This window comes from Cupressus sempervirens, chromosome 8 (genome assembly GCF_028749045.1).
Source record: "Cupressus sempervirens isolate cs-2001-9-10 chromosome 8, ASM2874904v1, whole genome shotgun sequence".
Taxonomy (NCBI): domain Eukaryota; kingdom Viridiplantae; phylum Streptophyta; class Pinopsida; order Cupressales; family Cupressaceae; genus Cupressus; species Cupressus sempervirens.
Genome location: NC_143125.1, coordinates 144,784,135 through 144,800,177, shown reverse-complemented (window position 1 = coordinate 144,800,177; position 16,043 = coordinate 144,784,135).

The following is a 16,043-nucleotide window of genomic DNA, read 5'->3' as shown; positions in this document are numbered from 1 at the left end:
AGTGTGCAGAGTATCCACAATTTTTTTTGTTAGAATCTAGTGGATGTAATCAAACCTCTAGACTTTCTATTCAACCAAGGATAGTCTATCCTCCTATTCATCTTTGGAGTTATGGCCATTGCAATACTTCTAGCTACCATCCTGATCAATCTTCTTTCTGATGTTCTCCTAGACACTGTAGATGTTCTGGCTGCTATCTTGGTTTTTCTTTTCCTTTAGGGCCTCAATTTCCTAAAACAATCATTTGATAGATTAGAAGTTATCTATCAGGCTATTATTTGCATTATTCAAGAGGTTGAAGCCAGTTTCTCATGCTTTGTTAGAAATGACCAACAGAGTAGGGTTAATTAGCTCATCATAATGGGTTCTGCCATCAAGGTCCTCCATGACCTAGATGTTCATCGACTCTCTGACTATACCCAACCTAGTAGTATCCATGTTAAAATTCCTACATGCCCTCTTCTTGTCCTTCCTTATCACCTCCCCACTTTTTTCCACCATAATTTCAATCATCTCCTCAAGCAAGGAGATGGGTGGATCAAGGCCAAGGGTCTCAAAGATCAAGGCAATGGGGTCTTCTTGAAGTAGGACTTGGTTAGCTTTTCTTTTCCTGGGATTTCTTGGGGAAACATTGAGGGCAACCTCCTCCTTATCTCTTTCCCTCCCCTTCTCTTCATCCTTCACTATTTCCTTCCCCTTCTCCTTGTCCTCATCCTCGAAGTCAATGTCAGTCTCCTCTTCTTCCTCACTATCCTTTTTCTCCTCTTGAGGCTGTGGCTTAGGGGGAATGGGGGGAATACATCTAGGGGATGAGATGTTACCAGGTATAGTCATGGTGGAGGATTATGGTTGACTATTTTATGCTAATAGGTTGGACACTTTGAGAGTTAGATGCTCAATTCATGGATGTGAACATGGTGTCATGGGTTTTGGCATGAGATGATTAGATATATAGGTACATCCTTGATGTTCATTGGTTTGGATTCCTGATTTGGTTATGGTGGTATATCTTCTTGGTTGAGGATCATGGTTATTTGGTTTCATTTAAGGAGCTCATGATGTGCACATTGATTTCTTTGATGGTTTGATGCCTTGGTTGATTCTCATGGTTAGATGATGTTTTTTTCATCATGATGTCATGAATTGCTTGGATATAGAGTTTAGTGGGAGCTTGTGATAGTGATGGGGTGACAGTGCAAGATTAGTTCCCAATTTGGTTTGTATCATCTTGGTTTGGAGATCTTGGTTTCACTTGGTATTGAAACTTTGGTTGTGTGAGTGTAGACCTAGAGGATCTTCATGTAGGAGATGGAGTTAATGTTTCCATGGGTGACTTGGTACCATGGTTGAGTGGGAGTTTATTGGTATTGATATATTTATTGAGTGTTTGCAGATGTTGGAGATTTTTCTTAGATCCTATTGCTACAAAAGTATCTTTGACATTTGCATGGTGTAATTGTTATCTTTATGGTTTGTGAAGATGGTTAGATCTTGAGGACCTATAGAGTTCTTAGTTATCTTCATGGTGTGTGGAGATGGTTGCATCTTGAGGACTCATGGGGTTCTTGGTAAAGGTGTGGTTTATGCTTTCATTTGACATGTTATCCTTGTTGTGAGGATGGTTTCATTTTTATGCTATGGTATACTCTTGATATGCATTTAGAGTTGTGACATGTTATAGTGTGTTCATATGGAGCATGTTATCTCTTTGGTTGAGATGGTTAGTTCATGTTTTCATGTTTATGTTCTTGAGGCCATGGTTGGAACTTTGACATTAATCTTGGTTTAGTTTCTTGGTATTGAGTACATTGAACATAAGTTGGATACTTTATGATATTTCTATGTTACATTTGGAGTTTCCATGGACTGATTGGTTATAGGTGCTCATAGATACATAGAGATGGTGGTGATGCAAATTTCTCTTTGACTAGAGAAGTATTTGTTGGGAGAATTAATGGTTTTAGTAGGAATTTTGAGGGACATTCACCTAATATGGACTTGATAGGAGATTTTTCTTAGATGATTCTTGGCTAGAGACTTGGATATCTTGATGAGAATTATCATTCCCCACTCTCGGTCTACTCAATAGTTTGCTACTTGAGAGGTATAGCCCATTGTCTCTCTCAAGTGCATTATGTTTATGTTTTTCTTTCATGGATATGGATCTTGAGCTATGGTACATGAATTAGTACTGGAGTGTTCATTTGAAAGATGGTTTAGCATTGGTTATCTCCATTTTCATATGTTGTTATGCTAGTTGAGTTTGGAAGATGGTTTTATATTGGGCATATTCCTTAGTTTAGGAATAGTTTTATGGGTTTGATCTTCTTGTGAGAGGCTTACATCCATGATTAGTGATATGGTATGGTTTGGGTGTTTTTGTGGCTTCTTGGTTGGGGTTTTATGGAGGAGATCATACTTGCACATTTTACATCAAGAGGTGTGTAGAAGGACATGATATAGGTTATGATTCATATGGTTTCTCATTGGCCTTGGTTATCTTCCTAGTTGTTCAATTTTTCTTACATTGGATTTGAGATTGGTTGGAGATTGTGATCATTGGTTTGTTCTTGTGTATGTCATGTGAGAGATGGCATATTTATTTCTTTATCTCTTTCCTCTATTGGTTGTGGAGAGCTTGGGAGATTGTTGGAGATTTTTATGAGAGGTTTTCCTGCAAGTTATTGGTTTATGTATTTTGGATGTCCTTGATACTACATGGATTCACTTCTTTGATATGTTGTGAGTGGATTGGTTATAGATTTTTCACTATCTTTTGAAATGGGAGCTTCTTGGTATATATGTGGTAGGTATTGCTCTTAAGGCTTGTGATTGTGGGTTATAGATTGGATATGTTGATGATGTGAGATTCACTTGGTATACCTTTGGAGGTGTGGATAGTTGGATGGGTTTGGAAATTGTTGTGGGTGTTATTTCAGCTATGGATATTTTGACAACTATGGATGCATATGATTCCCTTTGGATCATGTTTGTGTGCTTGGCATTTCAATTGGTACAGGATTTTATGATCTTCTAATGTGACAGGCTGGGTGGCTTTCTCTTTGGATGACATCTATATATGTCCAGTGGCAATGGCATAATAGGAGGTGAGATCATTCATGTTTGAGATGTTGGATACTTTGATTTTTTTGTGAGTACTAGGATGGAGCACATGGTTTACTTTGATCCATGATGGTGGATGTGCTAGGAGGGATTGTTTCCTTGTTCATTTTTGTTGTATACAAGTGGGAGATTGTTGAGATAATGGGTGTTGCACAGATTGCATACTATTGTTATATTTTTATTATTTTATTTTATCATGTAATGTTGTATCTAAGAGTAACTAGATTAATGTGCAACATGTAAATATTCCCATGGGATATACTTGATGAGTTGTATTGTAACATTGTGATAATATTTCATGTAATTATTTAATATTAGGGAAGAATTAAATTTCTAATATTAAATGTGGGGTCAATGGGTTAGATAGCACATGGTTTATGTAATACCACTTGGTGGTTTTGTGGGACTTGCTACTATATAAATAGCCACAAGGGTAGTTGTTAGATTGAGAAGATACAAGGGCAAAAGTCAAGAGTCAAGCGGGACAAGGCTTGACAGGTTAGCCAAGGGAGCATTTGTGAAGGTTGGAAGCATAGCATGGGATGTGTGGATTCATGCTTGTTCACATGGATTACTTGGTTGTGGCTATGGCTTTGAAGGCTTCTATGTTTGTATTTCGATGGTGATTTTACTAAATAATACATGGTAATGGATGCTTTTGGAGGCTAGGTTTTTTCGTAAATGAGGATTTTCTAGGGTATATCTTGTGTCACATTTTTGTGGGTATGTTTTCTATTCTCTTGCATGTGGATTTTAGTTTCATATTTATTTTAGATCTATTATGGGTTATGTGGAAATGGTTAAGTTCTTTATTTCAAGTTTCCTTACATAGAAGATAGTTGGGCCCATTGGCCAAATAGCTCAAGGGAAAGACCAATAGACCCATTGTCCATATAATCTCTATATTATTCCTTGTAGAATAATACAAATTAAATTTACTTCCTTCTTCTTCTTCTATCCTATCAACCAGACCTCTTCTCCTTCTAATCTTGTAACTAGATCACATAACTTGCATCCAATAATCCTGTGGATTTGTTACACACATTTACCAAACACTCCACTTCATGCAATGACCACAACATTCGTACTCTTTTTTACAAACAAGGAAAACATTTTTCCTTTATACCATATCTTTATAATAATTCCTTGAGTAAGCCTTGAGGCTTTCCTAATAAATTAATTACAACCATAATAGCACTTTTCACTCACACTCTATACAAAACTTCACACATGCGATACTAGGGCTTGTGCACTTGCTAGAATCACCAATGGACTATCCTTTTTCACTATCTAACTGTACTTCTTCTTACTGCATTTCATATGTAAGATAGCAAACAAACATCAGAAACTTCTTTTCCAATACTCTATCTCTAAATTTCTCTATGTAAATTAGGTACAACTTTCGTACATCTTTGACTTAGACTCTATGCACTTGACCAGGTCATCAGGACATTTTTGTAGAAAAAGTCGATAGTCTTTATAGAAACCATGCTGTTGACATCAATGATAAACACAATAATGAATGTAACATGTCAATACTCTCCAATGCTTAGGATACTACCCAAAAGTATTATAATTAGCAATCATGCTAACACACTTTTCAAATCACTAAAAAAAAGCATATTCAGGTACTCCTTTACTCTAAACTTGACTTGCACCAATAATATAACAAAATATGAAGCATTTTTACTTCGATTAAAAGTAGCTACAAGTTATGGAATTGAAAGGTTGCATGTTATTAGTGATTCTAAATTAGTGGTGATAGGCCAACACTAGGGAAAATAATAGAGAAATATTTAAACATAAATCATAATGATTTTCAACTTGGTCTATTCATGTCAATCCAGGGGTATAATATTGTGAAAGGTGTCCAATCAATATGCCATCAAGGGGTACTAGTTGTTAGATGAGGGATTATGAATGTAGCTATAACACAGAAAAGTAAATCTATGGAAAACCAAATAAATTCCAATGATAGGAACTATCACTTCCTAGCAACAAGAACATTAGCAAGAGAAATAAATGTTAATCTATTAAAATAATAAAAACAATAATTTATGAAAGAGATAACAATAACATAAATAGTTATAGAAATACTAAATCCAACTTTGAATTAACTAATTTGAAAATCACAAAATGGATAAAATTATGAATCGTCTAAATTAACAATTTTAAATGCTCAAATAATAATTTAAACAAACACACCAAAATAAAAATACCATCGTGCTTTGCCAAAGAGTGGGTTTTTTCTCCCTAACTTGCACGGTGAATAAAGAAGAAATAAAACTTATGTTATTTTAATCATGCAAAAATGTTATTTTAATTATTATAGAATAACACAGTTTGGACTTGCATACAATAGTTTTCTCTGTAGAAATATGTATATCTACACCATGATATATATCGCTGCAATTTACAATTGACCCCCGCATTTTACAAGATGCCTCAACACCCTATTTTTGGCTATTTCTATGCTTGACTATTTGATTTTTACCATTTATGCAACATACACACAATACAATGGTAGAAGGTTTTCCCATTTAAATAGAAGGTGAAACTATTGACTCTCTTGTATTAATTTTATTGGAGTTGACCTCATTTAATAGTAAATTGCAATAGATTAGTAACATAGAATGGAAGTTAGGACACAAGAGTAATATAAAACATGATGCCATAAGCCCAAATGGAATCAAAGTCCAATTTTCCTTCAACAAATAGATCTTATAGATTGAGTTTGCGGTGGTAGACATTTCATTGATGGTAGGATGCAATGACCACATGCAGCTGGAAGAATAATAGTTCATGTCCAAAATGTGACAAGAAGTGCTTATGGAATAGGTGATAGAAATATATGTTCCACAAATCAACATGATACGATAACAAAGATTAGTAAAGGAAATCAATAACAAATTTTCTATATTTTAATCCCTAAACTATAATAAATACTAATTATATTTATTAAATTGTATTCAACATAAAAATGGTAATAATGAGATGAAATGGAATGGAAATGGAATAGCAAAGTGAGTATGAAACTAATTGAAATGGATCAAAATATGGCATAGAATGGGTCATAAATGGATCTCATCAAGTGGTATCTTAGATTAGGCATACATATATATCCAAGAACAAGATATTAAAACAATACACGGATGTTGTATGGGATGAGATTGGAGCATTAGATTCTTTTGGAACCACTAGGATGAATAGGACTAATAATACATTGGCTAATATACTAGCTAACGTGGCCATCAAACATGATGATATATATTTTTTAGAGGTCTCAAAGATTGAAGTGTAGAATAGGCCCTCAATTCTCAATAATAAAGAGATTTGATAGGTATTTGAAGATAACAAAGATATTCAAATTTTTCTTCTAAATGAAGACAAATACCATGGCCATAAATTAGAATGCAATATACTAGTTGAGAACATAGATGGGATTGACACTATTTTTGGTCAAGAGATATTACAATTGAAAAAAAATTAAGTACCTATAGGGTTAGTAATATTGGAAAGTATTATGATGATCAAGACAAGGTCTAGCTAGAATTAAAAGACAAGAAACCAAAAGAGCTAGAAGAAATTAATCTTGGAACAAATGAGTCTCCCAAAAAGGTGTATATAGGAAAGACTTTATCCCCTGCTATAATAAAATCCTTATTTGATCTATTATGAAAGTTTAGACATGTATGAAATGGTCATATGATGATATGAAGGCTTATAGGGAAGATTTTTTCAAGCATGTTATCTCATTGAAAGAGAATGTTAAACCATTTAAATAAAAGAAAATACCTATTAATCCAACACTAGCTCCAAAAATGCAAGAATTAATGAAACTTAGGGATGGGAGAATTATCAAACCTATAAGGAATTCTATAGTAAGAAATAAAAATGGTGATATCAGGCTATGTGTAGATTTTAGAAAACTTAATATTTGTTGGAAATATATGTGATAGGCTAAGTTATTGAGAGGGGAGGGGTGAATCAGCAACCTATAAAACTGAATCATTTATTAGCAATTGATCCTTTATGTATATTTTGATCTATCAATTGCATGCATGGAAAAATAAAAGCATTAAAATATTCATAACACATTTGGCACACAATACGGTGACCCAAAAACCTTCCAAATAGAAAGTAAAACTAGGGTGGGGATGATACCCACAAGCTTTAGTACTGTAGTATAAAGTTGGCATGTTAAGGCTTACAATGATCACTTCTAATGATCTACCCCATTAGGAGTAATAAGGAATACTAGATCCACCTTGTAAAAGGATTTACAAACATACAATGAAGTATGCACTCAATAAAGAGATTTACAAAAGACTGTTATGTCTAGCTTGTGAAAGGATTTAACTGATCCACTTGTTAGGATGAAATAGTTTTTGATCTCTGATTTGCAACTTGGTTTTTTGAGTGAGATCCCTTTGAGTGTAATAATCATCTTGCTATGATGGATGAATCTTTACTAGTCCTTATACTATTGTAGCCTTTGTACTTCACACTTTTTCTCTGCTTATTACATTACTTCCATACTATATCACATCATTCCATACATTTTCCTGTGATACAATACATTACATATATACCAATCTAAATTAAAATTGAACAAAGTTGGATACAATACAAGTTTACACAAAATACACAAAGTTGGCCCACTAGTAGATTTGGACCCAAATTTCAACCAATTTTGACCCAGGTTTGTCACTATTTTTCTCATCAAAATTTTGATTAAATTGCAAGTTGGTCAATATTTTGACAAATACATTCATCGAAATTTTTTTATTTCAACTGAAAAAAAAACATTTTGATGAATGTATTCGTCAAAATATTGACCAACCTACAATTTAGTCAAAATTTTGACAAGAAAAATAGTGATGAACTTGGGTCAAAAATTGGGTCCAAATTTACTAGTGGCACCCAACTAGAAGAACTCAGGTTTTGAAGACTAGCTCAATGAGGTTCTGATACTCAGCATCTACTATCACTACTCAACATCATCATGCATTTAGTAGATGTAGAAGCATGGTCCATACTGATCACTTCCAAGTAGTTTGAACTTGGTCTACAGTAGTGACTTGGTGAATACTGTGAAACTCAACATATAAACTAAATAACATGATTCACATTTCATAGCTTGGTCAATGCTAAGATAATGACCTCAGTATAAACTAAATCACTTGGTTAACACTGGATTCACATCACTGTAACTACAAAATCAGTAAGCACTAATGAACTTAGTTTGCACTAAGGAACTCAGCATACACTGAGATGCTCAATTTACATTGTTGATTACTAGCTTGGTAGAAACTGCTTGGTGCAAACTGAATACTATTCCTTGAACTCAGTAGTAACTATAGAACTAGGTAAAGCCTAAACTGCTCTATTAACATTGTTAATTATACAATAAGCTTGGTAGATACTATCTATCTAAATAAGTATGTGTCACTAATAACAAACATGACTGTAAAGTCAACAATTTCCCCCTTTGGCATTAGTGACAAAAACACTTATCAATCAAAACTTAATTCAAAAAGTTAAAGAACACCTTGTATTCATCACATGTGCCTCCAACTCAGTAGAGTACTCTATTTTTGGATTTTTTTCAAAATTTCTTTTGTAAGAGATGTTTCTCTGAGTATCTATACATATATGATATCATAATGCTCCCCCATACATATATATACAGAATACTTTACATCCATACATATATATACACTATACTTTACATCTTTACACATTTGATATATACATTTTCTCCCCCTTTATGTATACTATATCTTATATCATATCTTCTCTTCTTTACAATGAACATCTTCTCTACAATATACATCTTCTCCCCTTTTTAATTCCAAAGATATATGCTTTATATTATATAGTAATGCCAAAATGTGACAAGAAATTTGAATGTACCTTGAGAATCAATGCCATTGTCTTGTCCCAATTTTCTTGCAATACCTTGCATCTATGCAATGCAAATTGAACTCCTTCTGAAAGTTCTATCATGTTATCTACAATTGAGAAGTTTTTATCATGGATGAGGATTTTAGCATGTGCAATATGTTTATGCAATGCATCCACGTTTGGGAGAATCATGCCTTGTATATTTACCAATGTAGCTCTTATTTTGGCTTCTTCTATTAGTAATTTTGCTTGAATATCAGTTAAAAATCTAATCCTTGTGTAGTGGGTAGAGCTGTAACTTGGGTCAAGTTGCAACTATTGTGCACTTTCCTTTAGATCTTCACCAATATTTGAAAGTTTGTCTTTGATTTCCTTAGTGAAAATTGAAGTATCACAGAGTTTACTGAATAATGAAGTTACATTGTTGCAAGAGGTCTCTAATGAGCTTAGAATAGTAGATAGATCTACTTGATGAATTGCAATATTTTGTGCAATTATCTCCAAGACTTTATTTTCAAATTTCTTCTTTGCTCTCTACAACAATTTCTCCTATCCATTTAAATCATCGTTAAATTTTTGGACTACCTCTGCTAGCTAATCCAAAATTGGTTAAGAAGTGTCAACCTCCATGCTAAGTGGCTCTACTAGAATATTGTTTGCATCTTCAAGCACTTGAAATTCCTTATTTCTTTCTTCTCTAGGCCTCTACTACTTAGTTTTCTTCTAAGGTACCTCTCCAAATATATGCATTTGATCAGGATTAAGATTGGAGATGTCCCAATTTGGAATAACAATCTCCTCATCAAGATCTATTTCTTCCTTTCTCTTTTCCTTTGTTAAATAATTTTGTACTTGGTTGAGGCTTTGTCTCAACTATACTTGTACTTATTATTTACATGCTAGGAATGGAAACAATGGTAGAAATAGTAGGACTAGCTAAAAAAGTAGATATTATGCTTATTGACGAAATACCTTGTGTAATCAAAACTAATGAAGAAGGAAGTGTTGATTGCTCAACAGATGAAGTGCTTGTCACTTCTATCAATGAAGTACTAAGTTGAATAGGTGAAAAAATTTATTGAGTACTTGTACTTACAATGTTTTACACAATCAATCCTATAGTAGCTTTCTCTGGGCTTGATGTTTTCAATGCTTTTCTTAGAGAATGAGGAAGTGAGACTATGACCACTACTACAATTTTCTCTGGGCCAATCTCCTCTATATTCTAAACTTTAGGTAAATCTTCCTTGGTAGCTTCATGTCCCTATTCCTATTCCTCATCATCTATGTTATCAAAATGTGTCACTTCTTCATCATCAATTTCCTCATCTTTTTCATTTCACCATCATCTTCCTTGTCACTAACATTGACCAAAAAAATTACTTTTCTTATGTATATTATAGATGTTTTTCCATGTGTTTGTAGCTTTTTTCACTACATGTTCAATATTATTGATCAAAATTAGACAAGTGCTAAACTTAAGGGTAAGATTTTCTTCATTCTTCTTTAAAGATTCTTTTACTTCCTTATCATTTAACCTTGGCATGAGTTGTCTCAAGGTTTTCTCATATATTTCTTTAGTAGTTTGCCTTGCATGTTCCCATCTTGGCTTTATCTTCCCATTGATTCACTTGGAATATCCTAAATAAGTTGATCTGGTGAGTATTTCCATTTTCTTAGCTTAGACATAACCATGTCTTCAATTTGCTTCTTCTCCTCTATAATTATGGTTTCATACCTAGTTCTGTGAAGTCTGCTATACCAGCTCCAATATTAATTTCTTTCAATTTTTCTTGAAAAGAAGGTGGTGGATTTTTAAAATTAAATCTCCACCTTGATTCTTCCTAGATGCCCTCTTTGTGAACACAACAGTAGATGGTTTGGAAAGTTTGGTTATAATAACCTTACCTTTCTTCTTTATAGGCTCTACTTCTTCTAACTTTTCTTCATCTTCTACTTCATCATCCTCAATATCATCTCCTTTGCCTTCAATTAACAAAAGAGTGGAGCTAGTTTTCATTTTTGCAATTCTCTTCTTTCCTTTTTTGACTACCTAAGGGAGTTTTATTTCAAGTTCTATTATTTCCTTTGCTTCATCATAGGTGCCAAAGTATGCTGGGTCAATAGGCTCATTTAATAGTGCTTCAATAATGTCCTTGGCTTCATCAATGTTAACCTCATAACCTATAGGCTTAACCCATACATTTCTCAATCTAACTGCTTGAATGTAAATATTTTATCACAGTCAACCATAAAAAAAATCATCTTTGTAATCATCAAAAAGTTTCTCTGGTATCCTAAATCTTTTATTAATCTTGTTCTTAAATTTGTCAAAGTAGCTATCCATAATACTATTATAGTTTTATCCCATTTCAGCTATATATTCATTGATTTGATAAATATCAGGTACATCCTTCCTCCACATGATAGTACCTTTAGAAGGGAAAAACTTTTGTATTAAGATAAATAGACAAGTTAAGAGTAAACCAAATTTACAAGAATTGTTCTTTGAAGTTCTTATACTCTCCATGTTCTTGTTGAATTGATTCAGCATCAACTTAGCAAGGTCAAGCGACAAGTTATTTTTGACCACTTTGTATCCCAAATTCATTGCTTTGCATGATACATTGTTGATTCTGCTTGACCTATATATTTTGTGTTCAATGACATGTATCCCAAACTTCAATTCCATGTCTGTAACATAGTTGATCTTTATTCCCCTTCCATCCCACTTGGCAAGGGTTTTCTTTTCTAGTTCGACCCAACTTAGGGTTTTAGTCATTTTTTCTTTTGCCAACATAGGAAGACAAGTGATTCTATGAATCATCTTCTTTTTTATCATAATGGGTTGCTCCAACCATAGCTAACCATTATGCACATGACTGAGGATAAATCTTATCTATTTGATCTAAAAATCTCACAACATGTGCTGAATGTGAGTCAAACCTTTGGCTTCAAGGTGTTGATGTTCTAGTTTTAGTACACCATTCACACATAGCTTCCCTAGGGATTTATCCATTTCAATAGTTCCAATATCTTGGATAGCACACCAAAAATGTGAACAAATATCATTTATCAATAGTACCTTTGATCAACTTTGAGATTGTGATTTTCTCAAATCTAGGGTTCTTGCGACAGCCAAACTTAGCTTAAAGTCTAGTGCCTTCCATTCCATGCCTCAAACCAACATATTAGATCCTTTCTTTGATTTACTGCTAGTGCATGCCATATCGCTCAGTAGGGTTCAAGAGAACATAAAAAAAATTTAATGGTAATTTGCACAAATCACTTGGATGCACTAAGAACACTCTACACAAATAGATCTCAAAAATTTGTGGTGAGAAATGAATTCATTTTTTTTCTTTTTATCAAATTTTGCCTTCAAATAGCCACAAATACTTGGTACAATCACAATTTTGATGATAGATTATCTTCTACTCAGCTTGAATTAAATGCTTGGTAGAGTCTTCCATGACTCAGTGTCCACACAACACTTTTAGTAACTTTGAACCATGCTTAGAAGAGTTTGTAACCTGACCTTTCTTGGTAAAGACTAGCATTTTATTGAACACTCATTGATTCCTCTACATCTTCAATACCGATATGGATCTTTTCATTTTTTTTGACTAGAACTGATGTAAGATGTCTTCTTCAAAATCCTAGTTCTAGTTCTCCTTGTGAGAGATCAAGTGGAAATGCTTGAGTCACTCAATTCTTGAGTGACATGATCATCATGTTAGGAATAAGGTGTCTCAACCTTGGATAATTCATATTCTTGTTATTTGTTATGTAAATGTATTTTTTGCAAATAATGTAATTAAGTGTGAGTGTACATGTCTAGTTGGCATGTTGACATGTCACTCCACTTGCATGTGTTGACATCTTGAATTATCATGGATTCCTATGACACATAAGAGCTATCTTTGGAATATTTAATTATGTGTAAGGAGATCATGACTAAAAATGGTCATGACAACTTCCTATAGCAGATAAGAACTATCTTTGGAAGATTTAATTGTGTGTAAGGAAATCATGACTAAAATGGTTATGATGGATTCCTGTGACATGTAAGAGCTATCTTTGGAAGATACCCTAATAATTGAAAGTGCATTATATAAGCACTCTGAGGGTTGTAGATAGTTGGAGGAGTGTGTGTGAGTAGTGTATTGTTGGTTGCTACTAGATAAGTCTTCCATGTCCTAAAAGAGCTTTCACTATAAGTGTGTTGTAACCTTTGAGTTGAAGATAATACATTGTGGAGGTTTTGGAGGGGTGGGGTTGTTTTACTGAAAGGTTTTTCTCCATCAACATATCTTTGTGATTACGTGTTATTATTTCTCTATCTATTTTTTGTATTTAAGGTTAATTGCAATATTGTTGATTTACTAAAAGTGAATCTAAAATTGTAAGGATTTAATAAGAATTTGCACAATACTTTCCTTAAGGGATTAGTGTAGGAATTTTTTTTCACACCTGAGTTTCCTTACATGTAGTATCAAAGCTTGATCAACTTTTGATCCTGGTTGTTTGCTAGGTTTTTTTGAGCTAATCTCAAGTTGAGTGGGAGTTTTGTGCAGAGCATTCTAAATCTTATTTGAAGATTGAGATGGCTAGTTCATCATACAGAAAAATGGAGGTGGGGAAATTTAATGGTAGTAATTTTGAGTTGTGGTAACTCAAGATGGAACACTTGCTTGAAGATCGTGATCTATGGGAGGTGACTTCACTTAATTTGAGACCTAAAAAAATATCTTATGTAGATTGGGATCTCAAGGATCAGAAAGCTAAGTGTCTCATTAGACTCTATCTAGTTGATTTAGTGCTCTTGAATGTTCTTGATGAGAAGACTGCAAACAGTTTGTGGACATGGCTTGGGTTTGTATATCAAGCCAAATCTCTAGTGAACAAGTTGTTCCTAAGGAAGAAATTGTATTTTCTAAGAATAGAGGAAGGAGGATATGTTATAGATCATCTAAATGCTTTTAATTTTCTTATTACATAGTTGACATCATATAGTGTCAAGATAGAGGAGGAGGATCTATGTATGACCCTATTATGTTCCTTGCCAGATTTATGGGACCATCTTATGATGGCTCTTGGAATTACTTTAGTCACTTTCAAAATGGACGATGTGGTGTCTTCACTGTTATGTAAGGAGATGATGAGAAATTCATCAAATTTGGCTAAGGAAGCTCTTGTTGTTTGTAGTAGATCTAATGACAAAGGAAAGAAAAATGACAACAAGTCTGGAAAGGGTAGATCCAAATCCCATGGAAAATAAAAGACTCCTGGAAAGTCCAAGGCAAAATGTTGGAACTATGATAAGACTAGGAACTTTCATAAAGACTATAAAGAGCCAAAGAAAAAGAAGAAGGCCTCAAATTTAGGTTCAGAAAAATCTCAAGAAGATGGTGATGCTTTTATTACAGCCTTGGCAATGCATGCATCTAATGATGTGTGGTTGATCAACTCGGGTCCTTCTTTCCACATGACCTCTCATCAATGTTGGTTCTCAAAGTATGAATTTTTCAATGGTGGAAAGGTGTACTTGGTGATGATTCTCACCTAAAGATAGTTGGATGAGGATGGGTCACTATCAAATTCCTTGATGGATCAGTAAAGGGGATCAACAAGGTAATGCATATCCCTGGTTTGTCCCAGAACCTATTATCTATAAGTATGTTGAATGATGTAGGTGTGCAAGTTGTTTTTTTTAAAGATTGATGTAAGATGATGAGAGGAGCTATGGTTCTTGCTAAGGGTACTAGGAGATGTACTCTACTTTAGCTTGATGCATGCATTTCTTAGTGCAATAGTTCTATTTCAAAGAAGAGAGTAGCTATCATTTCATCTCCACCATTTGAACAAGTAGTAAAGAAGACTATGGTTATTGGTTCTAATGTTAGTGTAGCATGTGTGCCTAAGGATGCAAACACATTAGAATGAAAGCTTCTGGTAGAAAAGATAATGTTCTGGCATATGCAATTTGGACACATTGGTGAGAAGGGTCTTAGAACCCTAAAGAAAAAGAACCTCATTGAGGGGTTAAATGATTGTAATCTCAAGTTTTACTTCTATGAATATTGTGTCTATGGTAAAAAAAATTGTGTTCAATTTTACTGTAGTTCTCACAAATCTTTTGATGTTTTGGATCTTATTCATTCCAATGTATTTGGTCCTATAAAAGTTCCTCCAATCTCCAAGTCTATATTTTTTGTATCTTTATAGATGATCACAATAGAAGGACATGGATTTACTTCCTCAAAATTAAGACACAATTTTTTAGTAGGTTCAAGGAATTTAAAGCCCTTGCAGAGAATCGGACTAGTAAGAAGATTAAGTGTGTGAGAACTAACAATGATGGTGATTTTTTCTCAGTAGAGTTCGAATAGGTCTATAAAAAATAAGGTATCAAGAGGCTTAAGGAAACTCCTTATACCCCACAAAAAAATGGAGTTGCAGAAAGAATGAATAGAACACTAAGGGCCTGTTTGGTTTCTAGAATACAACTGGAATAGGAATAGGAAATTAGAATATGATTCGTATTCTTTGTTTGGTGTGTGGAATAGGAATAGGGAATAGGAATACGTATTCTCATTTTAGCCCAAAAATGAGCTTTTGTCCATTCCAAAAAATACCTGTAATTGGAATTCCTATTCTTGCATTCATTTTAACTTTCTCAAATTTGATTAAATTTTCAAATCTGCTTTGACCTGGGGTGAGCGCTGGAACTTTGTTTTCAATATTTTCAAATATTTCATCAATTTTCCAATGGTGCCAATTGAATCTTCAAAAATATTTTCAAATGGCGCCGATTGCAAGTTAACCCTATTCCAATTTAAGCTTGCATAACCAAACAAGGGATAAACAAGATTGGATTGCATTTTTCTGTTTCTATTCTTCATTCTCCATTCTCATTCAAATTTTCTATTCTAATTCTCAATTCCTATGCTTGCAACCAAATGGGACCTAATGCAGAAGGCTGGGAGTATGCTTAGTGGAGCTGGTCTTGA